We start from the raw sequence: 27,271 nt of genomic DNA, 5'->3' as shown, positions 1-27,271 counted from the left end.
CCTGTGTACCAAAGGCGCTATGAATTCCCATTCTAGTAACTTCAACTCCAAAGGCCATATACCAACTACGCACACTTTGAAACCTATCTGCAGTCGCCACCTTGCCATTTTTGGCTCGGAACATAGCCGCCAACGACTGTCTTATCTTATCGTCCCACTATTCACGTTCTTTGTTACGTAAAATCGGTACCGTAAACGCATGGGCCATCTGTCGGTTATCGAAATTAATGCTCCCAAAGTTTACCAATTCTTAACGAAGAACATATGTTGAGAAATTATTTTTGTGTAAAGTATGTGACTGTAAAGTTTGTGTGTCAGTAATTTTCTGAAACCCGAAAAGTGAGCACCACTAACGTACATTACAGAGGAGGCACAACTATATATGCGATTTATTACGACTGATTTGCTATCTAAATTAACACATCTGTACCGCTGGCACATTCGAAAACATTTTAAATGTTTAAAACACACACACACACACACACACACACACACACACACACAAAAAAACACGCGCGCGCAATATTCTATGTAATAATTATATTACATAGCAGCCACTTTCCTTGAAAAACAGAATTGGGATATCGTGCTCAGCAAGAGGCATCCTATTACCAGTACAAATTGTGTAATTCGGAACTCTCGTAACAACTGTGTAGATAGCAGCACAAGTTTCTTCTGTCAGTAGACATCTGAGTGGTGTAGTTTTGTGTTATACTACTATGCCTGCTATTGCTTTTTGGTTTCTCAGTTCACTGTGGATGTTTGATGACCTGGCTGTTCCAATAACAGGATCTTTTGTTTAATTATTTGAATAGGGTTTAGTGTCATTCCCCATGATTTACTGTGATAAAGGCAGCATTGGGGAAACAATTATTTGGGATGATAATGGATCCAAAGGAGGAATATTGTTCATCAGTCATCCAGTGCTGGTCAGTGTTCTTCGTTTTCTCATTACCTTATTACTTTACATAAAAATGAATAGCCTTGTGTTTTTATGCTTTTACCAATGTAAAAGTGCATCAGCTTAGACATAATAGTTGTAGATAAATGTATGTGGCTTGATAAAAACAGCAAACTCCGCAAAGTCGTTGACCAACAAAAAGGAGAAATAAATATTTATTGTATGACTATTGATAAAAAGGAGTCAAACAATATGCAAAAAATACTTCTATAAAATATTAAAAGATCTGATGGTATTATGACTGGAATCACAAGACGTGTAGAAGTCTCAGCGTTTCGAGGTGAAGGCGAGCAAGGCAAGAAAGTTTATGATAACCCCAGAAGAAAAACTGGTAACAGTGCTTTATCACATGGCATCACTCCATACTTATCAAGCATGCTATACAAGATACTACACCACAAACAAAAGAAACTTACCAGAAAATTAGTATAGTCGACTGCTCTCCTACTCACATAAAGACTATGTTGAAATTCAAGGAAAAGCTGCAAAAATTTTTATCGTAGAACCTTAACGAGTTCTACTAACTACAAATTTGTTCATGAACATTTAGTACAGGGAGTGCTGTAAGAATTTTACACCAATTTGTGTACCACAAACAGCCTTGTACTGGGAGTCTATTTTCTGCGATGTTATGTTCACCCATTTTCTAAAATACATGGTTTTAAAGGTCCACAGTGACTAAACTTTAAACAGTGATTGAAAAGCTTGAGTACTCTGTACCACTAGTAGTATATGTGGCACGCACGTCACTGTGAAAGCATGAACACAACCGAACACTGTAAATACTGAATTCATAATAATTTCTTTGTGTAATACAGCTGTAACTATGCTGCTTGTTACTTGAACACAGTACAAAAAGTGGTGCTACACACACACAAATTCCACCAGAGGAGATTAACAGTTCAACTTTATGACCCAACCTGCACTGCTAAGAGACAAAGGCAAAAACACACACACACAGTTTTATCATCATTTACTAGTAAGAATTCTGGGAATCTGAATTACATTTTAACTTACAGTAGTTCTTTGGATGTCTAGAAGAAACTTCATCTAATGGTCTCATTCCACTAAATCTAGCAAGATGACCTCATAAGACCCGCAGACACAGTTTCAATATTTATACAGTAGAATCACATTAGAATCCATTCTCCATACTGCCTCTAATAATTACTGAATACTTCATGAAGTTTTAAAGCTATCCTCTACCTTGCCTTCTTACTATGTGTGGCAGATGGTATTCACCACCACCACCTACTTTCCTATTGCATTTATGAACAACTGGTGACAGGTAGAAAATAGGTTGCCTAACTTCTTGAACGGTACGTTATCTGAATTATGAATCTACCCTGTAAGTGGAACACCTCTTGTAGCATCTCCACTGGAAGTTTACGAGTCTCGTCTGAATATTCTCCTACTTATGAAAAGAAACGCTGATGAAATGCGGCGTTCTTCTCTGTCTTCTACTGATTTTAACTTGTAACACCCAATACAAAATCGAAAAAAACTGATGAATGAGTGTTTAGTAAGCTAACTGTTTTCATAGTGAATTACACTTTTCTTTAGATGATGATTGGCTTGTGGGGTGCTCGAATGCACGGTCATCAGCGGCCATACGAAGTCCCAATTTTTACAGTGTCCATTTTCTTTTCACAATCCAATCTAGTCACTCTCACAAATGATAATGAAGACAACACAAATACCCAGTCCCTGGGCAAGGAAAGTCCAACCCAGCCGGGAATTGAACCCAGGACCCTGTGATCCGGAGGCAGCAATAGAAATGCTAGCCCCTAGACCATGAGCTGCAGACACTCCCCTTTCCTTAGGATTCCTCTAACGAATACGAGTCTAGCAACTGCTTTTCCTACAACCGGGTTTATGTGGTGTTCCATATTAGGCCAGTCTTGACGATTTCTAAGATATTTACAATTTTTAGAATATGAGTGATCTCTTGCCAACATTTTAATTGAATAAATAATTGTTTAACATATTTAACACAATTTATGTTAGGGAACTGCTGGTCTCTTATCAAGTGTCTTGTCACCAGCAGATATACCTTAGTTTAGCACTGTCTTTTTAGTTTTCTGCAAAATATTGCAGACTGCCATGAACAGCTTTCTCAGCTTACATTGGTAAGCCACTACATTATGACCATCTGCATGACGACACATATGGAAGGCAATGATGCAGAAACTCTGCAGGGACAAAGTCGACTAGTTCTTCAAAGGATTCCAGTAGTATGTGGCACCAGATGTCTGCACATAAGAAACGCCTCTTCCGTAAATTACTGGCAGGTGGTTATTGGAAACAGAACTAGCTCTAATTAACGTCCCAGATATGCTCCAAATGGATCAGGTTAGGGGAATTTGGTGGCAAAGACATGAACATGAGTTACTGCCATGCTCTTCAAACCATTTGACACTGTTTCATTCTTGTGACACTGAAAGCTATCCTGCTGCAAGATACCATTGCTGTCATGGAAGACATCATGCACAAAGGGATGCAGGTGGTCCACAATAATATTCACTCAGTCTACAGCTGTTATGGTGCCTTAGACTATAAACGAAGGTTCTACAGAAACCCAGGTGAGTGTCCCGCAGCGAATAAAGCCATATCCACAATGGACGTGTACTAACATGGCACAGAACAAATCACCATGGATCCAGTCTGCACACTTGCTTGCCTTCAGTGAGAAACTCATGGCTGCAAAGTCTAAAGACATAAGGAAATAATATTTGACGTGATTGACGTATCTGTACGATATCAACAATAAGATTTGCTAATGATGATGCTATCCTATGAAAGCAAAGATGATTTACAGGACATACTATTGACCACAGAATATGAACTGAGGGCAAATCGAAGAAAGACAACAGTAGTATGGGGTAGCAGAAATGAGATCGGTGGGAACATAGTATAAAAATTGGGGACCACAACAAAGTGAAAAAATTATGGTATTTTGGAAGTAAAATAACATGACGAACAAGGCAAGGATTGCATAAAAAGCGGGCCAGCAGACAAAGAGGGCAGTCCTGGCCAAAACACGTCTATTAGTATCAAACATGAGCCTTAATTTTGGGAAGAAATTTCTGTGAATATACAGTTGTTGAGCACAGCATTGTAAGGCAGTGAGTCATGGACGGTTGGAAAAGTAGGTGAACTGATAAGAAATGAGGAGGTTCCCTACACAATCGACTAGGAGAGAAGAAGTGTCAAAAACATTGGGAAGAGTACAGGGCGATAGTATGTATGTTAAGACAATAGGGAATAACTTCCACAGTACTAGAGGGAGCTGCACTGCTTAACAACTGTAGAGAAAACAATGGAATTTATCCAACAAACAACTGAGGACATTGCAAGCAAGTGTTGCTCAGATTATGAGGTTGGCACAAAAGGTATTTGTGGTGGGTCAGATCAAACTTGTTAGAAGTCAAAAGACTATAAAAAGTGATTAAAAGCTTGAACCTGTTATCACTTGTCATAAGGCTTTGAGCACTTGGTCAAGTTGAATGAACCAGCAATAAAGAAACAAGACAATAATTATGGAAATGTAGTAGTAACATTGCCTTTTTTGGTCCTGTTCACAAGTTTGAAGTATCTGTTCAAAGTAGCCAAGCAAAGCATCTCAAGGACTGTCCCTGAAGTGCACAGAACTCTTTAATGATCCATTATCAGCATCAGAACACACAGGAGACATCTGCCGGAGCCCCATGTTCAACAATCTACAATTAACAGTGTTTCTTTCACACATGCTGCCTATCTTGCTTTATAGAGCTGGAACCCTCCAACCATTCTGTAATGGTGGGGTCTGGACAACCAACAACAGTGTGTTGAACCCATACACAACCGACCTTTTTTATTTAGAGATATATCTTTGCAAAGAGATAGTTGGAAGAACACTTTGGGAACCTAGAGCATAACGAAATGAAATACTTGTTCTAGATTTTTTTGTATGGCATAGCAAACAACACATGTTGATATATACCAATACTGATACAAATCACAGTTCAAAAACTACATTCAGTATAGGAAACTTCAAATACAGAAACACAAATCACACGAGTGACTAACACTACTATTTTTATATCGCTTCCTTAGTAACAGTGAAGGCCTCTTTCTGATCTCTGATCACAGCAGGGCTGTGGCCACAGTGACAACATCGGAGGATTCAAATGATAAAAATGAAATAATCATATGGCATTTATTGGCTGTGATACCCCCTTCAGGGATTGGCCGCCATATTGCAATTCTTTTTAGTTGGCGCCATTTCGGTGACTTACGTGTCGATGATGATTGACACACAACACCCAGTGCCCTGCCGGGAATCGAATCCAGGCCCCCTTGCGTTGTAGGCAGTAACACTACCGCTGTGCTACGAATTTTTGAAATCCACACACTAAAATGTAAGTAGTCTTTGTGCAATCTAACTCTATGCCCGAACATAGATACTTCGGATGACAATCGGCAAAATCCAAATAAATGTGTTTCTGGAGGAGGGGGAAAAAAAAGTCTCTTACGTTTACTACAAGAAGTGAGTGTGTGGCATCCTGTGGATGTAGGAAACAACAGGGATACGCGTTTGAATCTGAGGTCTGAAATCATGTATTTAGAAACCACAAATTTAGAATTTAAAAATTTAATTATATTAACTGTGTGTGTGTCTAGTTAGTTCACCCTAAAGTCTACACTTAATGCAGCATTTCATCTGCAACACAGGCAAAACCTTTATTGGAAATTTTAAAGCTACACTATGACCTCAAAAATATATGATCGAAGATGAAAGTTGGCACAAGCCAATTTTGATGCTTAAAGTTACTGTAGAGCACCTGACTGGTAGGAGGGTAGCTGTCTAATGGCGTTTCCACACCACAAGCGTGGCGATTTTGTTATACGAGGTGGTTTGCAAATTTAGAGTACATGTTTCCACTTTTCAGTGTTTGGAGTATATCTAATTCTAAAATTTGTAACACTTACTGAATGTCAGCCATTACAGTTTAATTGACGTGTGTCTGTTTTGCTGAATTTATTTGAAGATCTGCAGATATTTTTTGTTAATACAGTGTTTCTTTCTTCATCTCACATATTAGTGTAAAACTTGTCTGTTCAGCAAGGACATAATTTACGGTACTCACGACATTCTTTTTTTGAGACTGATAACTGATTCACACTCAATGGAATAGTTTAGATAGCAGAATGCACAAAGCTGTCGTGGCACCCATCACACCAAAAGCTGGGTACAGAGATCGGATGCACTGGGGCCACGTTATTGGCCGATCTCATTGTGTGCCCTTTGGCGACAGCATCTGGCAATCGATGTGCCGCTGTACAGCACCAGAAGACCACAATTGGGATTCCGCTGCAATATGGGACATGGTTTGTTTCGTAACAGCATATTGACATGCTGATGCAAGTATCTCTCCGCATCTGCCAAAGTCTGATCTTACTCTGCTGAAAGTGGTCGGTTATTTTTCAGTGTACATCGAAGTACATGTTTATTTTTTTTGCGATACAGAAAAAGTCAAAGGCAGATACTGCTCAAGATTTCTACCACACTTTGTTGATAGCATGTCGGCAGACCAAAATAACAGCTTATCGAGAAACTCTTTCACTTACAAGCAGACACAGTGATTACATGCAAATCAACATCTAAAAAACCAACCCGCAGAAAAACCTCTTCAGAAGTAGCTGTTGAAATTACGAAATTATACGGCAAATGAGTTAACTGGACAAACTTTTCCTTGTATCAATAAAGAGTAGGGCAAAGCACCTTAATAAATTACATTAACTGGTCTATGAATTAGCAATTAAATGTGGCAAAGCAGATTCCAAATAGTAATAGGCGACAAAAAAAATTTCATCTATAACACTGAACTCCCCTTACGCAAATTAGGAAAATAAATTTGGATGGTTGGGCGGGAAAAGAAACCGAGTGAAGTCCAGTGCATTTATCACTGCACAAACTTTGTTACTTAAAAACCGTCTTGATTGCAATTTTTTTATTCATATGACCGGTTTCGGTTCATTCAGAACCATCTTCAGATCTGTAAAAATAATGATACTAATTTACTATTTCACGGAAGAAAATCTTTTTCATCCTATCTAATCAACATCAAATGTACCAGAGTGTACATGATACCTCAATTACAGGAGTAAGCCGTCCACATCCAGCAATTTTCACATGCTACGTCACATAAAATTGGTTGGCAGAGTGCACGTCATTTATATTAATTATAACACTACTACTGACAGGTGGTGTCTGGTACATTTGTTACATTCCATACTTAATTAAAATTATTAAGTATTTTTAATTTTAAAAAAAGATCTACTGAATACAGTATGTGCAAATGTACCAGACGCCACATGTCGGTAATAGTGTTATAATTAATATAAATGACGTGCACTCTGCCAACCAATTTTATGTAACGTAGCATGTGAAAATTGCTGGATTTGAACGGGTTACTCCTGTAACTGAAATATCAGGTACACTCTGGTACATTTGATGTTGATTAGATAGGATGAAAAAGATTTGCTCTGTGAAATAGTATATTAGTGTCGTTATTTTTACAGATCTGAAGATGGTTCTGATTGAACCGAAACCAGTCACATGAATAAAAAAATAAATAAATAAAATTGCAATCAAGACGGTTTTAAAGTAACATTATAAACTCATTGACTGCTGTTATCCCATAAGACATTATGTCTGTTTTTGCAAAATCTGCACAAACTAACGCATACCATTAGGCTCGGGTCGCGCAATTTTTTCGTATGGTTTGGACACCAAACCTGTGGCAGCAAAATTTTAACTTCTGGATTTCGGCAAAATGAAGCACTGAATTTATGACCGAGCAACGTGGTGCAGTTTAAGTTAAATAAATCTTATTTGAGAGGACGACAGCTCATATCCCCGGTTCGCCAATCAAAATTTCTGTTTTCCTTGGTTTTCTTAAATCGCTTAAGGGAAAACCCAGATAAGTTCGTTTGCGACAGTAAGAACTATTTCCCTCTCCAATCCGAGACTGTGCTCCGTATCTAATGACCTCGCGTCGACGGAAAATAAGCCCTAAATTTCCTTCCTTTTCAAATTAATGAAGGCCATGACGATCCACTACTGCTCAGATGCGTCTAACTAGCCACGAAACAGGATTGTAGGGGAATCTAATTTGAACTATGAGTAATTACGCAAATTGTGGAATTTCAAACCGAGACCAGGAAATCTAGCCCTTAGATTTAACCCGATGGCGCTGTGCAACACATGTTCTTGCGATAAATTCGTAGTCCATAAATACTATACACGCCTTTAACACGACGTGTACGTCCAGATTTGTGGAACAACAAAAAGAATGCCCAAGTTTTTGCATTCGTCAGACATACTGCGCCCAGTAACTTTATATTTCCGATGCTAAAATAACGTTCTTTTGCGACCATCAACGAGAAAAAAGTACAGACAGACTACAGCGCTACATCGCAAGTTGCAATCCAGAAGCGCTCCGAAGCATGGTGAATGTCCTGGCATAAATGTCTAACATTCCTTGGCCTGCACTTGAAGAAACTTTACGATTTACTTCTTTCACCTCACCTCACTTCTTTCTCGTGAAAAATGCGAAGTCGCATCGTGGTTCGGAAGCCTAGCCCTGCAACTGGCCAAGTAACTCAGTCCTCAGCTTGGAAGCAGCAACGCATACCGCCATTACGTGGATAAAGTCTACTAAAACGATTTGTTCAAATCAGCCTTCAGGTTGATGACAGATTTACTTTTACTGAATGTTGTTATTACTATGGAACGCGAGCTCTTTCTCCTGGAAGTGCTTACTGTATTCACTGTTTAACTCTTCCTGCCCACTTGAATCTCGTCGCAATTAGTTTTTAATTGCTTTAACAGTATTATTACGTAAATCCTAAGTGCTCAAGTGGGCGGAAATGAATTACTTAAACAGGTGTGAAACTAAACTCTTGGCTATTTCACTGTACTCCTGACTTTATCAAACCGCAGACACCAGATTTTTGTAACTAGAGTAAATATCTGGCAGCTGGGCCCCGAATTCCTTACAACACTTCTGTAAAATAAGTATGAGCAAGTCAGCAGCAAAGTTAACAAGCTCTACTTGATGTAGAGACCATGACGAGCCTAAGTATCCGCTTCCTCTTTTACACCAATCAACAACGTTTCTAGGCATGTAGTTATCTGTAGAGAACGAAGGAAGCGAATGAGTCTGCTTATATGGTCACGTCACGAATAATTTAAATTTTCGTTATGAGTGCGTCATTAACGAACAATCTTTCTCCAGTCAAACTAGGCAACGTGCCACATACAAACCGCGAAACCTGCTTTTTACAGACATTTAGCTATCCAAATGATGCCTCATACAAAGTTCCAAGCTGTGGACACGGCAAGAGAGCAGGCGTACAAGCATATCATGCTATCCTTGTGCTTCCTTTCGAGGTCCCTGTGATGGCTGCATGACCTACTTCAGTTTTCAAGGATAGCTGTCAAACTTCACGAACGATCACGTCGGCGTCATTTTCGTACAAAAATACATTACAAGCGTTTTCCTCGTATTTCTTTTCACGGCGAACGAACGTGCTCACTTAGAGAGAGAGAGAGAGAGAGAGAGAGAGAGAGACACTTTTGTCTCTTTCACTAACATGGGGTCACAAGGCACTGAGTTTTATTCGGGATAGCACTATAGGAAGGCGTGGGCGGCCCAAATGCCGAGAGGAGTTGGAAGTGATAGCAATTTCACTCCCAATATTCTCTAGTAAAACATAGAAAACGTTTATTTTAGTGAGCATTCTCTTCATTTTCTGATAAGAGGAGCTGTTTTAGAACAAAAATCCAAACCCTTTTTGCTTGTAATAGGAAAAAACCACAAAAGTTTCTACATCTGCAAGCTGCCTCCACGAGCACTGTATGAAACTTTCAGAACAGCTGTTAAATAGGATGGTTATTAAAAGATTTAATCTTCACAAAAAGAACCTATACAGCAAACGTCGACTTTCAAATTTTATACACCTTGTATGCTTATGGAAGTCCTTCACAATTATTTAAAAGAATATCATACAGAACAGCAATCTATGTTAAATTACATCACGGTCTTCTTACATATACAATTTCTCCCGTACAGCTGTACTTCAAATAAAAATAGTGTCAGCTGAAAGTGTCACGAAATTTGTTAAATATTTCTCACGTGTCTTTTCCGCCCGAAGTAACGCACATAGTTTTTTTCATATTTCTTCGCGGAGTTTCTTAAATGTATTAGCTTTTATGAGATTGTGACATTAACATTGCAATATCGAGGCCTTTCACGTATTTTTCATAGCAAATGTTAAGCAAGTCATTCGTGCTCTTCAAGATGCTGAATTGTGAATTTTAGTAAAGATAAGAGCTAGGCTTTAACAACTCAGTGCTCAAAAATATAATAGTCTACTTGGGTAAAAAACGAAAAAGTAGGTAACTTTCCTGTGCGAACGCTTCTGTGAAATACCACAAACAATTCCTGAATTGTTACCAAGAAATTGTAAATGGTTTACTGGTCTGTGTGTACCTACACAAGATCGTCAGAATATACACAGCTGATTGCTAGGAATAAGTGGATTGTCATAAAAGACAAAATAACGAGTTAACAGACAATCGGTAAAAAGTAGGCAGCAAATAGAACTCCTTAACGAACACTCATGTAGGCATAAAATTACAAATGCTCACTATCTGGTTTTAATACTTCACACGTTATTAAAAATCTACAGCAAAACTTTTCCACCAAGAGTTGCTATACTAACTAAAAATTAAGAATTAACTAATCCTATTTCACTTATTGTACCACTACTTTCTTGTGCACTCTTCACCGAAACCACAACATATCTTGCAGTTGTAAGCTGAAGGTACCTTAGGATCTTTAATTTTTTTTTTTATTACGGAACAGAAGTTGCGAGGAAGATGTTATACTGGGACACTGCAAGAACTACACGTAATTCCTTTGTCTTCAAAAATAACAGAGGACGTTATTTTCTCTGCCAGTTACCCAAATCAATAGACGACATTTGTCTCTCACTTAGGTGTCAGTTCCATGTAGTCATGTCACGACTAACTATGTGACCATAGATCGTGCTGATCGTTTATCAGTTTCAGCTAGACGACTGAACAAACTACAGCTTGGCACGCTTCCTGCAGACGCACCGAAAGTGCACTCTTTGTTCTACCTCTGTGGCTGCGTGCCGGCTCTGGCCGGCATGGCGCCGTCTGGCTGGCGTCGCTGCAGCTGTCGCTGTAGAGCTCTCGTGTGTGCCGCTCCCTGCTGCTGTGCATGCGAGTCGACTGACCCGGGAGTGGCCTGGAGCCAGACTGTCCCGGCCGACGCGGCCCCGCTCCAGTCAGTTCCCCCGCCACTCGGTGCCTTTACTGTACTACCATTTTGAACTACATGCCTCGCACGTGTGTATGTAGCGTTGTACTAAATCGATAAAAATAATTCAGGCACTCCGATAGTGTTAGTTACGCCATTTCTAAATATTATTACATACCACCCACCCATCTTACCTTTCTGGTTATCGAAATGCTTCAAACTTCGGTGTGCCTATTCAGTTTTGCGAAACTTGTTTTCACACAATTCACACACTACCAAGTGCAGTACAACCCATTAAGGGCACCTCATAATTTACGAATATGTTAAAATGGTGATGCAGCAACTCCATCCCCTCCAGAAATAATAGTGTGCTGCTACTCTATGATAAAAAGCTATTTATTAGTGTACTGATATCACAACCTATGTAGGCAATTTTTGGATGAAAGAAAGTTGTGTACTTCAATGGTGTCTCACAAAAACACTAATTTTGTAATAACCACTTTTCACACCTTATCTATGCAGTGTATCACAAAGTTCTCTTACTTTGTTACAGAAACTGAAGCTTGCTATTCTGAATTGTAGGTGGCTTTGCAATATGTAATTTTCAATCTGAACGGTAGTAAATTTTCTTGATCATTGAGTGGTGGGATATTATGAGGCACATGAACTTATCTGAAGCAAAAATTAAGGGACTCCATCTACAACTGTGACAATAACTAATTAGAATACTTAAATCATAATTACCATGTCTGGAATCCAAAAAACACAACTCCTTGTATGATTTATACATCTTGAATTTTTGTCAACAATTTGACAGCAGTGAACATGGGCTCTGTCTCCATTTCTATTTACAACCCACACATTCTATAAATTAAACAGTACTAACAGTCTACAAATATAGATAATATAAATAAATTCGGCTTGTCAGCAACATTATTGTAGCATTGTGTTAAATATAGTACCACACCATGAATTCTCACAACTAGAATCCAGTCATTAAGTTTATCGTATGTCTGTTGATCCTCCCATGACAAACAGAAAAAACATGTTTCTTTCATATGGTGCTGCTTTCTGCCACTGGTTTTAGTAACTACTTGAAGCCAATTTGTGTTGGAAATAGATAACATACTTTTCCTGAAAAAATGTTGAAGAGTCCACTTTTCCTTGATTTCTTGTAATTTAAAAAAAAGAATGGAATGAAGAGGGAACATTATAACACTGTACACACTATGAATCAAGAGGTAGTAATACAGCATTATATCATTAGTGCAGTATTTGCCCTAATACTAGCCTTGAAGACATAGTGACTGAAGCAATTGGAATGGAAGATGCAATAAGTCTAAAACGCAACTGGGCCTATTGATGACAATATGCTTTGATGGACTAAAATGCTAACATATTTCTCCATTTGACTCCTTATGATAAATTAGTCTATTTTCTTCTGCTTTTGTGACGAACCAAAGGTCTATGGGACAAGAAAGATACAGTGGAGATAAGGCATTCAAAATGAGGAGTTTTAACTGGACAATGACTCTCAGAGGAAATGAGGGCACCTACTGCTGCTCACATCGTCTTCATGGTAAGGCAAGCTTTACCCGAGATGACATAACTGGCCCAGCAGACCGTATCTCCGAGTCACCACTCTATCAGATCTCATGACAAAGGCAAGTTCAAGAAACTTGCCAAGAATTTGATTGCACTGACAACATGAAGGTTGCTCTTAGAAGTACAGTTAATACTGACCATATTTGTAAACTAAGACACGCAATAGATGAGTTCGTTGCTCATGTGAAGCAATTTTATTTTTCACAAAATGTCACAGGCGTTGCTGTGAGCATGGTACACTAAATAGACCAATCGTCCACCAGAAAATTTATGCCTATGAAATTGGAAAAGCATGGCTACATAAGTTTGTTGTTCAGGTGATTAATGCTTTGCTTTACATTTTTAAGTTCATATAGAAAAAAAAATACAGAACAAGAATATTTCAATTTCTCTCTTGGAGGAGCAACTGTATTGAGAATTTTCAAAATTTTAATTAAGTCTCGTAGGGTCACTGGTCTTTATACAGTGGGTACAGTCAGACAAAAATGGGAAAGGACTGTGACATTGTGAAGAGGAAAGACCAATTACAAGAGGCCTTAACTTTTTATATCCTGGGTGAGTGCCTGCCATTCAGACAGGTCTCTTAACTGCTCACAACTTCAAAGATGCCAATCTTAAAAGGAAAATGAGTGATGAAACATTATACCTGGTCTGCGTCAGAAACAAGAGTACATTCCTGTAATGAAAGCATGTACATGTTCAACCAATGAATAGGAAATTATCCCATTCATAGGCACTAAAGTTGCTTTAGAGTGAACAGTTTCCATCATGAGGCACTGTAATAATGGTAGCCAATGTGACCAACTCTCTTTTAGCCACTGTCTTTTTATGGCCACTAAGTTGAACACATGATTTCTCAACATATCTTAACAGGAATTAGTGGAGTTTCTGTAAAGTGCAGCTACAAAAGACACCTTGAAAATATTTTCGCCCATGAACACATACAAACAAAAATTAAAAACTAATATTACAGGTTGCTATTGTGAAGTATCATTATGTAGCCACCATTGCTTTGAAAATCTTCATACATCTCAAATTCTAAAGGATTATTCAAAACAGGGAGCAGGCAGCACTCACAGTCTATGTTGCACTCTATGGCACTGTCCCAGTCCACAGAGTAAAATGCTCATACTAGACCACACTTGCTGGTGGCGAGAGCAGCTGGTCAGTTGAAATTTTCTACAGAGACCATGGAGGGGCATTGCAAGAAATGTCAGAGGGAACCAAAAGATTAATTTATTTGATGCCTGCAAAATTATTTTGGTGTGATACACACCATACAAAGATATGTCAAAAAAGATGGCAACATGGAGAGAGAGGTGCAATTCTGAATAAAACAGCTATTGACTGATTCTACAAGTTTCTAAATGAATGTAAACTTGTATAATATAGATGACCAAAGGAGTGTTTTGGAAATGATAGTTATATTGATACAACAATATGTTTGCATGGCCAACAATTCTTATTATTCCTATGCAGGGCTATGCCTGTACACAATGCTGGGAAATCATTTAATATTTTGAATTTTTCAAGGGACATATGAAACAACTGAAGAAATTGTCAAGACCGCAGTTCCTTCATAACCCTGAAATTCATTGAAGTCTTCTTCACTATCAATATTGTGTAACTGCTTTCTTAATTTCCTCAGACAGAAAGAATAAAATCAATAGCTGATTGCCACTGGCATTACAACTAATGTTTACTGCACAGCAACAGGATCACACTCAATGAGCACTATTCAAAAACCAGACTGTGACTGTGGATGGAAGTGTATTTGAGCCTAAATTAAATGGCAATAATTCCAGTTTCTTTTTTCAGCTCTCACTCCCTTTCTTTATAAAATGGTGTCTCAATGTTTTCTGCCTGTCTTATGTACCACATGAAAGCTAAAAACTTTAAATAGCAGGGGAAGTTAAGAGCATCAGCAGACTCGGGCAAAAACAAGTCAGTCAAATACGACAGCAATACAGGATTTAAAAAGAAAATAAATAAATAAATGTATTCAGACAGGAAATGGTTGAAACATCCACAGCTCTATCTTTGACAAGTATTCTTGAGGCACTCTGGCTCTCAGGTCACCCTCATAGCCATGTACTTCACATACAAGTACATGGTCCATCAATTGACAGATTTTGAGCGTAGCTGTTTGAGAGCACACACACATTCATACAATCACTCTGACAACTCATGCACACGACAGCCCTCTCCAGCCACTGCTTCTACTGTGTCTAAGAACCAGATGCAAGCAAATCACTCCTCGTGCCTCCCTGACCCTAGCGACAAGAATTGGTGGCAGCACTGACTGCAAACTGAGGGGAGTGGTAGAAAGAGTATGCAGTATGAATGAGGTAGTAGGGGAACGGCGCACATCCTCAGCTGTACCCAGCCAGCGACAATGCACGACACCTCAGTAAACAAACCATCTCACCTAATGAGGGGGAATTCCAGTGCTTTTTTTTTTCCCCTTCAAATTTCCCTGGCATGTTTTAAAATTTCCTGATTTCCAGGACCTGTGGCAACCCTGATTCCATTATATACAGAAGAGCACTGAAGTGGTGTGGTAAGTACGGTTTTGATAAATTTGAAAATTCAAAACAGGTGACATTGCTAATTAACAAAACTTACTAGTCAAGTCACTACGACTTGCAGATAAATAAAGGAATGACCATTTGTCTTCATTATGGTACGATACTGCTCTCAAATGTACCAGATGCTACAGAGGTCATGCTACAAGCCTTTTCCTAGATGGTATCATTATGATTAGACTGTGGGATATGAACTAACAAATGATGGCGAATCTTTTCCGCTGGTCAAAACTAAGCACAAAATGTAAAATGAGCTGACGAATAAGTTGACAAATGATTCTGAGTCATATGTGAGTTTCTCAGCACACTTTCGACACAACCAACCCATCATGTGTGAGATACGACAAGGAACCGCAAATGCACTGTATTATATGTCAATGCAGCTGTCCACGGAATATGAACAGCTTGCGTGTAACTTGGTTTTTATTATGGTACATTAGGAAACTCAAAAATTTAAAAATGTTGTGATAAAATGTTGGTACAAGAGAACACCTCTGTAGAACAACTAAAAGATGTGTCAGCGACTGGATTACACCAGCAATATTGTGCACAACACATTGCTCTCTGTAAAATTCTGACAGCACTGAAGTTAAGATGTACAAAAAGAGGAAGAAACAAAGTTTCTCTAAAGCAAGGCATTAGGGATGAAATACAAGTTTAGAATCTAATTTTGTCTAACCCTGTTCTACTAACATGGCAATGGCTACATTTCTCAAAAAACATATCACAAGCAAAGCAAATTTTCACCATTATTTATTTTTGGTTTGCAGAAGACCTGATAAGTTATGGCTGGCACAGACAGTGAGAACATGTAGTGACTTAAAAGTTCAGCAGATTTTCGTCACTCAGGGTGCCACTTAATTGTTATTCACTTTCGTAATAACACTTTTACGATATCTGAAAATTTGATACTCTTTTACAACATTATTATTGAGACATGGAAACTTCCAGAGGAAGTCTTACAGAACTGACAAACTGTTTTGATGTAAAAGACAGTCTCTTTTAAATGGAAATTACACTGCAAACCAATCAGTTCTCTCTGGGATCAGTTAAATCTAAATAGATAGTGTTATTTGTCAGACGTCCCTTCCAGTGTGATTTCCCCCCCCCCCCCCAAATGCTTCCACTTTCCCCATCAAATTAAGCGTACGCACGCACGCACGCACACAAAGAAGCCCAGATCTCCTCACTTTTCCTCAGGTGAAAATACACTTTTCCCATGATAAGTGACAGCGTACTTTCCCTCAGAGCTGTAAAAATGTCAATCCTTTGAATAGGAAAGGTTTTATACACTGGCGAGAACTTCACGGCACTTTAGAAAATGAAATTTTGGGTGGTGGGGTTGGGGAGCGGGTGTGTGTGGAAAGGGAAACGCATTTTGGACGGATCTTTGATGTGCAGCAACATGTATGCTGCATATTTTCATATTATTATATGCTGCATATATGAGAATAAATTCGAATTCCACCAAACACAGCACATTAATTTCCGAAGTACTGAAACAGATTGCAATGCGCTATCTAAAGCCAATCATAGCTTATCTCACTTTATCTCGCCAGCCAATCACAGCAGATATTCAGTGCACAGGACATGTTTATTCAGCCAATAGCAACATCACTTAAATAGTGTGACCGCACAAATAGAGAACTTAATGGTTTAAATTAATGTACATAGTAGAGCTACAATAACAGCTAAGCTTTCACATTTATACTGGTCTTGAAGGCTAATAAGCTACAAGAGAAGTTAAGCTTTCACATGTAACATTGGTCTTTTTAACATGTTACACTTTAAGAACATCACACAAATATGCCAGTAAAATTTTGAACAATGGCATTCACACCCGGTATCAAAATTATTCTAAGTGGCTGGTCCTCAAAGTTTTAAATGAGAGTCAAACACTATGCGATTTCAGAAATTCATTGCACATTCTCACATACATCATTGTACATACAGTGTAAAAGAAAATTTCCTTTGAAAATAACACTTTTCAAAGAACCACTCATAATATTTTACCGCGACCTCTAAGACATGGTTTCATTTCAGCAGCTGCCAGACAGCACAGGAAAACAGGCGTTACTGTGCGTGAAACTCTAAGAGCATAGGAATTTTGTAAACCACACTGAAATGCATAATTCAGCTTAAAGGACACATTCATATGTCCAGATTCAGAATGAAGTAGGCCCAAACCTGATATTAAGATTTTCAGTGTGCTTTTTGGGCTGCAAAATTTCTTTGAGTACCAGTGCAGTATTGTCTCATGTTTAATTTTTTATTATGGCATAATGCCAAACATAGCAGAAGATGAAAATGTGCACTTGTAATTCAGCGAACAGTTGAAACTAGCCAACAGTGTTGAATGAAACAGTTTCTTATAAATTGACAGCACCTGCGGAAAAGATAAATAAAAGCCACATTTATTTAGCAAAACCGACACAAATAACTTCATTGTTGTGGAAGTCAATTAATGCTCGACTGCCAAAAATGTGGAAATCAAATCAAATCATATCAGAAAACAAACCAACAACAGCCATCTGTCTGTATGTGAATGTATTTTAATTCACTTGATAGCTCCTGGACACAGAAATCTTTTGTTTTCATTTGACATGTGCACAGTAAACTAATAGGAAATAGGACATAAGGAAACAACAAGATCACTAAATGTAAACCCATCTTCCCCACTAAAACCCAGACCGCTCTGCGCATGCGCGAATCTCACAACTTGGGTATACCAAATAAAATAACATGTGTATTTCTGTTTACATCTATGTCTGAAAGAACAGACACCTTTAATTATCCACAGTCATACAAAGAGATCATCTTTATTTTTTCACGGCGCTATTATTGTTCCATAAAATTTCTTCTGATATTTCACTGTCACCAACCAACCATCTTCAGAGTGAGCCAAGGTGACTGACACTCCAGCACTTGCTCCGTCCTACATCTGCAAACTGTGCGACTGTGCATGTGGTCACAGATACCAAAGGCACCAGAGACATTGATTGGCAGCAAAGAAGTACAATATATGCATGAAATTACACCTATTTTACATAGTTGATCCACACGGTGATATGGGTGTATCACTGTGAGCTGCATCATTGCGAGTTAATTACTGAAAGTGCCAGATTCCACGATTTGTCCAAGCTGAAGCTGCTAAATGATTCCAGCACCATTTCCTCAAAGGCGTCCATTGTGGTCAACTTCTTTATGGAGAACATTGGGGGAAAGTCATTGGATTCTGCTAGTTTGAAGCTCACAGTATTTTGTGAGGTATGTTGACATTTGTAGTGTGGCCCCATGGTGCAGATAAATTAAAAGAATATTTTAAATCATCTGATCTCCACCCACTGACACATTCAGTTCACAACAGAAATAAAAAACTATGGATGCCTTCCATTTTTGGATGTATGACACACAGATGACACTTAGGGACATGCAGTATATTGGAAACCGAACCATACAGATTTATATATACATGCAAAAAGCTGCCACCATCCTTCGAAGATGACTTTTTTTCTCAGTACTCTGATACAGTCACTGCTAACGAAAGCAGTGTGGAGGACTAGCTCCTACACTTGAGAAGAGTTTTTGAAGGCAATGGGTATTCTGCACAGCAGATACTATGAACGAAACCCATAGTGGGCACCAGGAATGCTGAAGACACAAAGTTTTAAAACAATGTCTTTTCTGCCATTCGTGGGAAGCCCATCGTCAAACAGGCCAGATTCTCAGTAAGCACAAAGTGAAAGTGATTTCTCGCCTTCCACCAAAGACAGCAGCACTTCTGGGTTCTGTTAAATATGATTTGCTGCTTAAGAAGCCTGTGGTCTAAAAGATCCCCTGTGAGTGCGGCTGTTCACATACTGGACAGACAATATGTACAGTCCATGAGATATGCACAGAGCACTGCAAGTACATCCAGTTCTTACTACCTAATAAATCAGTGGTGGTATAGCATAGTATTGACTAGGCACTATGTAGTACAACATCAAAATTTTAGTCTTGACTTCATCTTTCTGGAATTCAGCAGTGGGAAAAGCAATTTAAATTCGGTTGCAACAAATTTAATTAATACAGATAGTGGCCTCAACTTTGACAAATCATGGAATCTGGCACTTCCTGTAATAAACTCAAAAAGCTGTCTCAACAACGCAGCTTGCAGTGATACACCAGCATCACTGTATCGGTCGACCTTGCAGCCATAGGTTAATTCCACGCATACATTGTACCTCTTCGCCACCGATCAACATCTCTGGTGCTGGAGTGTCAGTCAGCTCAGCTCACTCTGCAGACAGCTGGATAGTATAAGCCAAAACATAAGTGAAATTTATGTGGCCACACAACAAAAATTTAATGAAAATAATCCAACAGCATGACATGGACGTCTGGGTCAGTCAAAGGTGCATGCATGAAGAGCCAAAGTGGTTATGGTGAACACTTGCGATAAGCAGAAAATACAGGTTCAAGTCCTGGTCTGGCATAAATCTTCATATGGCACTATTGGATAGCAGGTAATATATATTACAGTCAAAGTTAAGGAATTCACGGCCATTTAATTTTTTAATTTATTTTGAAGAATGAATTTTTACAGTCAAGAATAACACAAAATGGCAATCGCTTGGTAATCCTATTGCATTAACACTCATTTATAATGTTTTCTATTGTATCAACAGAAGCTTTGGTTTTTTAATGTAGTGTAGAGTAACTACTCCATTTCTATGCAGCAATTATCACGATTTCCAGAAATCTGAAGGATTACGATCTTGTTCTTTTTAGACATTTCTGATACTAGGGTTGTATTATTATTGAACGTGAACATAGATGAAAACTGTGGCTTCAACTGAACTACTTTAAATTCAGAAGGGGTAGCTGGCTTGCTTTTTCGAAGCAAACCAATCTAAGTTAGCCCCTCCCCCTTTTTTCTCCCCCCTCCAAGAGCTCCTGTGCAAGTGGAACACTTGTGGGTCCATGGATCTTAACAAAGCAAGTGGGTCTTTCTTAGTTTTTAGTGCTCCCATTGTCACAATAACACACTACAAAACCAAACATTTCTATTTTACTTGTTGGGATCAAGTGAAGTTTCTTAGAAGGACGAGTCGCATTCCATAAATTATAAACTGTATCTGCTTTTTGGTTTTGTGTACTTCAACAATTTTGTTTCCTATTTTAGGTGTAATGAACAACATGGGAATGTCTAAAATGTAAGAGTCCTCAATGTCACTGTAGGAACACTTTATTTAATAAAATATCTTTTTCTGACACTTGCTTTGTTGTTTGTACGTAGATCATCGTATCATTCCATTTTTTGCTGGTATATGTAGGTTTCTCTGGCATTTGAATCTCCTCAATCACTTCATTGTCCCTTCCTTCAATAAAGCCTTCAAATGTGTATTTCTTCCACAGTGCCTTCTATTTCTCAACATACTGACTCCATATCACTACTTCCTCATTCAATTATTTGAAATACTACTTCTAAATGGTATCCACTGCATACAACATATTTCTTCTAGAACATTAGCTTTCCCTTTTCACAATGGCACCAATGTAACTTACTACAATGTGCATTTATTCATGTGTGTTTTCCTGGTCTGGATGCCCTCAATAAACATTTCCATTCTTATTCATTATACACAAATTTACTTAAAATTTAACAAGGGTAGTATTTAGTGATGATAGTTCAATAGTGCCATGTAGACTGAACAAATATAAACTAATTCGAACAGCTACAAATAAAATAGTTATGCTGGGGTCCTGCAGTGCCCTGCAGAAGTTTAAGCAAGTCACATGTTTGTACCTTAATCCCTCAGATTTTTGGTTGTGAGAATTTGTGGAATCTTTTACATAAGCAAGCCCTATTACAAACACTACATGAATACTTCGTCAATGGCTGCCAGCACATCCATGACCAACTTGGAGTTCTTTTTAGAGAGCGAGAGATACCCAAAGGTGTACGACAGATGCATGTTTTACTATGAATAGGCACCATACTGAGCAGCACTTTTAGTTTTGGCTTAAGTGCAGATTGCATGTAACAGCAAGCAGATTATATTAGTAGCTCTACTGTTTCACAGTGATGGAATAATGTGTCCACATTTATTAACTGTGATCTGTAGGTTGTGTGTTAATGGCTAAAAGCTAGCAGTCGAAGAGATGTGTTTCACAGCATCAAGGATACCCAAGTGCTCATAGTTCTAAAGATAATCATTTTAGAAGCCAAGTGTACTGGACTGACTGTTTTTGGTCCATACTACCACCTCTAAAAATACACAAAACTTTCATGCTCCTGTGTTTCTGATGTTGCACTATGTAAAAAACAAGGTCAACTTACCTTCTTGTTAAAATATTACAATTTATGGGTTCCAAAACAGTCAATGATTTATGAGAGGCAAAGAAAGCTCTTCAAAACCAAGTGTTTTAAACAAATGACAATGAAAGAATGAAAAAGTAAGAAAATTTAGTGCCGTTCAGGAAGCGCTTCAGATTAGAGTTACAGTAACTTCTGCTCACTGATCTGTGCACATATTTTGTACTGTGGGTTGCTGTACAGTCATGTGTCCTCATCTTCAAAGTAAGTTGCACTACACAAATCAGAACATGTCCCACAAAATCGCCTCAGTGTGTTTGGTATGTGCACAACTAATTTAATGTTAACAGAAATGAAAGCAATACTCACAAAGGTTACCAGATAAGAACTATTTTTGGGAGGCATTACTACTGCTATGAATCTTCTGCAAAAATTAGAACAAGAAGACGACATGGATTTCAGAAATTTTTAAGTGCTCTCCCAATTTTGAAACTTTTCTGCAGATTGTTGGAGGAAAGATTTTGAAAGATTATACTGTATTTATGGAAACCATTCCTGCCGCTGCCAGGCTAGCTTTCACCCCCATGGTTTCTTGCTAGTAGCAAAACTCACCAACTTTACACATACATTTATAGTTTCAAAACATGTTATATTTTACTTCAATAATGATTTTAAAAAACACACACCATTTTACGAGATACATACGAGATACATTTATGTTTATTTTTTAAAAATTTGTCTAACATTATTTTTACAGTCTGATTATAGGTAGTATCTCAACTGGTGGTATTATCTACCCCAAGTAGTGTGGTACTGCGCACATTTGAATTCGTCATCCTTCCTTGACCCCATGTCTAATTTTAGGAAGACATCAATTTTTTCACTCAGCTAGTGACACTGTGATGCAGTTTCTTCCACTGTTTCTTGATTTACTTGCAACTTGCAGTCCGTAACCTGTGAATTCATCTCTACTCCAAAGTGCTTCTGGGAACTCCCATGCAGTTTTACAACGCAGACAATTACGGCTGTTAGCTGCCGGCATCACTAAATTATTTATAAATACTCCAGCTTACGACTTCAAAAGCTTCAGTTTTGTTGCAAACAAACTTTTTGCCTCATCAAGCCATGCAACATCTTGCTTTGCTCAGTATGCTGCCTCCCTGCTAGAAGCTTTACTTCTTTCACATAAGTGCCATATGCTTTGATGTTACATTGCTGTACGGAGAGGAGGCGTCTAATACTATTAAGGCAGACAGGAAACATCCCTACAGCTTTTGACACTTTCACAACTGTATTGGCAGCCACTGCTGTTTACTGTCAGTCCTTGGTAGTCTTAAAACTTAAGGAAACATGTTACTTGGAAGTTAACTTGCAAGTTCATTTATTAATGTGAATAGCTTCAGCATATATTGACGAAACAGCAGATGTTGGCTTCTTGAGTACCAAAGAGCATGAATAATTAAGACTGGAGACTAAAAGGCTCAACATTTCCTTGGCAACTGCAAAAGGTAATGGCTATGGAACTCCAGCTATCATTTATTTTACTGAAAAGGAACCCACTGAGTGTGAGGCCACAAAAAGTCAATGATGTTTACAGCATTCGGCACCCCACTTATTGTCGACCATGCAACCATAATATTGGCTGGTAATGGCAACAATGGGATGGACTGGAGGTATCCAAAGGCAAACACAGCATATGACTACAAAGTGTAGTTGAACTGCTTAGTCGTGATTAACTCACAACAGTGCTACAGTGCCAGTGATGCTGATACAAAGCAGAGCAATGACAATGATAAATAAAGCAAACATTTCATTTTATCTACAACAGCAGCTCTCAAAGTTAACAGTTAATCAGAAACGAACACAAGTAATTCCACAAAGTGAAAAAGTGGCAGATTAAATATTACCATTTCTGCAAGATGAGTCAGTGGAATGAGTGGTATCATTTACTTTATTCCTTGTCTACAAACAAATATCTTACTTTTTTAGAGCTCACTATCCCTCCTGAATAAGCGTGCGACTGCAGGACAATTCAACCTCTGGTTGTTTGTAAGTAGTAAAACATATTTTCCCACTATCTGCAAATATGTCTTAGAGGTTACCCAGTTTCATGACAGGCTGTTTCCAGTTCAGTTGCAAGCCATCACGTTCCATCGATTCCCGTCACCCTGAGATTATTCTACAGTGAAACCCCTATTTTACGTTTTCGTGCAGACCAGACATTAAAAAACAAAATGAAAAGCTGAATTGAAGAACATTTTTAACCCTCCCCCCCAAAATATGAACAAAAATATGTGTAATTGGCATATATGATTAAAATCACAATCCTCTCCAATGCTTTGTATAAATTCTATCTAACTAAAGTAAATTAAATGTACAATACAAACAGCAAGTAACAGTTCACCAAGAATTAGAAATTTTTATCTGGGTACAAGGTAATCTACCCATTTCCAGACATGCTATGACCATAAATTATACATTCAAAACACGTGTTTCTCAGAGGTGCTCTCCTCACCCCGATAAAAAGCAAAAATGTTGAATTGAATCAAAAGCATTAAGCAGCTAAGTGGTTAAACCACAAGCATTATTGCAGACGTCTCCTTAATGACATACTTCATCACCATTGCCGTTAATGTTAAAAAAATGAGTTTTCTTCCCCAATTGACATTACAAGTTTAATAAAAGTCACCTCGGTGAACTTCTGTGCCTTGCAAAATTTAAATTTGTAAGAAAGCTCACTTGCTACAGTTCCACTTCATGCCTTCTATAACTGCTGCCAATCTTTGCAATCTACAGTGTGTTGCATGTGCAGTGCAAAGTATGTATATGAGTAGTGTATGTAGTTGTTCCAACTGCATCATGTCAGTTTGGAAACAAAAGTCTTTGAAATGTGCTATCACAAAACCCTTGTTCTGTTTCCATGTGACAGCTCTGTTAGAGCACATCATCTGTACGAAAAGTATCACATCATCTGTATGAAAAGTATATTTTCAGCACTTCAAAAAATGCTTTCAGCCTTACCTGCACTCCTGTCACTGAAGGGTCACTCCCCCTCTTCACACATCCAATAGGCGATCTCACTTTGCATGTGTTACTAAGATCAGGATTTACCTCATGGTTTTTTCGGCAGGGCCTACTAATTTATGGTGTAGGATAGTAAAAAATGTAAAATTGGAAAATGTAAAATCGAAGTTCCACTGTATATGCATTTTTAAGAGTGGATACCTAGCTGAATGTCCTGTACGACTTCACTCAAGGAATTTGCCTTCTATCTTGTTGGTGCGTACCTTTGCGATCACTGTGGCATGCCATTTTTCATTCAGTGTTCACAGTGCAAGTTAGTAGTTTGTACTGATCCGTTCTTGGATGTTGACGATGCCCATTTTGTGCACTGTAATACCTATCCCACTTAGCTGATTTATGCACCCACCGGACACCAATTTTCTGTCACCCTGCTGATGCACAGGGAGAATCATTAGCAGCTAATATTTTTCGTGTCATAATTGTCAACATAACACTTTCAAATGACCCTTACTAGATATTGAAGTTGTGATCTCACACTTAAGGTGTTCCTTGTGAGTTGCCAACTACTTACCCTGCATTGGATGACTACCAGATCAACTGACAAATGATACAATTAACATTTACAATATAAGTACAATTTTGGCATGTTTCTAGACAGATAGCACGTCTTTTGTATGTAGCAAATATGAGGGCATCAATTTACGCACTGTATTTGATTACGTGTATAAAATCTAATTGCCTCAATGTGGTCCGACACTGGGTGTGCTTAAAGCGAATAGGAAGGAAGCAGTTTCCTAGAACATTGTTATTATGTTCTCTACATGAAAGAGATTAATGCTGCCACATATAAATATAGCACATTTGCTTAAAACTTTTAGAGAAACTGTGTGACCACAAAGTTTCTTGTAGTGGAAACACTAGGCTGATAAACAAGTCTTAGTGTTAGCTACTCCCATTGATCCCTTAATTATGCTGGATTGGAAACTGTCCCCTGTTTCTTATTTGACAGGAAACATTCTTAATGCCTTCTCATATTCAACCATTCTTGACTAATTTTGAACTTTAATACTGTGTGGTCATGGTGATATTCACCAGCAATACATACAACACACACCAAGACCTTTTGCCTGACATGTACACCCAAGAATGTAGACAAAAAGGCAAATTTGTGTATGTATCTGACCGATTCAGTGGGTACTGCCTCTGAATGGAAGGCTGAAACACCTTCCGAATTAATACTGCAGCATCAAGCATCTGAATGTTACACTGTAGTTTAAAATAATACCTTTTTTGTATGTACATCTCACAAAACAGTTGGCTCAACTGCATACCTTAAGATCACAATCAATTACTATATTCTCACGAGTTTCTGTAGTGCACCATCAATGCTGACCAAATGATATATAGATTTCTTAACTTAAGTGACATCTCAAGTCATGTCTCGGCACTGACAGGACACACAACCTAAAGAGTTCCGTGAATTTTCTATCAAGCTCATTATATGCTGTGATGACACCATCTCTTTACTTCAACTTACAAAAGGTAAAATTTCATTGTACTTTTATTAATACTGCCAAACAGTTTTAGTGGGAAGTCCAACCACCTCACCACATGAAGTGTGGTTCTGAGAAGCTACAGCACCAAGAAATTTCTGCACTTATTTTAACAACTTCTTGACTATTATAATTATGCTGAAAAACAATTACACGTTGCAAAGAAAAAAGTTTCCTAGTCATTCAAAGATCTAAAATGAAAACAACTTTTTTGTAATTACTAAGCACCCCAGTGTTGATATGAACAATCACCGGTAGTTTTATCACTTTAAAATAATTCACATATATCTGAATTTTCCTTCTCTAAGTGACTACTAATGGATAACATCCAGGGGAAAATTGCTCTTTGGAGGGAAAGAACAATACTGCGTATCAGTACTATAACACCTGAACTTCAAAGCAATTACACGAATCATAAAATCTTTTGGAAAATGCATGGTCTTAACTTATGGGATTCGATGTTAATACAATGTCAAAGTGGGAAATTTTTAATACAATGTCAAAGTGGGCAATTTTTAATACAATGTCAAAGTGGGCAATTTTTATTGTACTGACTTGGGAAAGTAGTAAGAGTAAAAATGCTAATTCACTTTTTAAATTGTTGTAACACACTGTTACCAAGCTCAAGCATGGTTAAGGTCACAACTTTCTGTTAAAGCACGGGCCATGTATTTTCAAAAATGGGAATCATTACATATGAGAACAATGTATGCACATCTCGCTACCTGTCCCTTGACTGATGCTGCTTTCTGTTGTCAATTTCTAGAATTATTTCTAAACAAACATTGGCAAACATAACTGGTGTCAGAAATGGCTGGGCCAATAGGATTACACTGACTTAATTTTGTCTGTCTACTTGTTAGGTTTCACATGTTTCTGTGTTTTTCGAATGAGCAAGAAATTTTGGA

Source organism: Schistocerca gregaria, chromosome 1 (genome assembly GCF_023897955.1).
Source record: "Schistocerca gregaria isolate iqSchGreg1 chromosome 1, iqSchGreg1.2, whole genome shotgun sequence".
NCBI classification, from domain to species: Eukaryota; Metazoa; Arthropoda; class Insecta; order Orthoptera; family Acrididae; genus Schistocerca; species Schistocerca gregaria.
The sequence above is the reverse complement of the archived record's forward strand: the minus strand, read 5'-3'. Positions refer to the sequence as shown.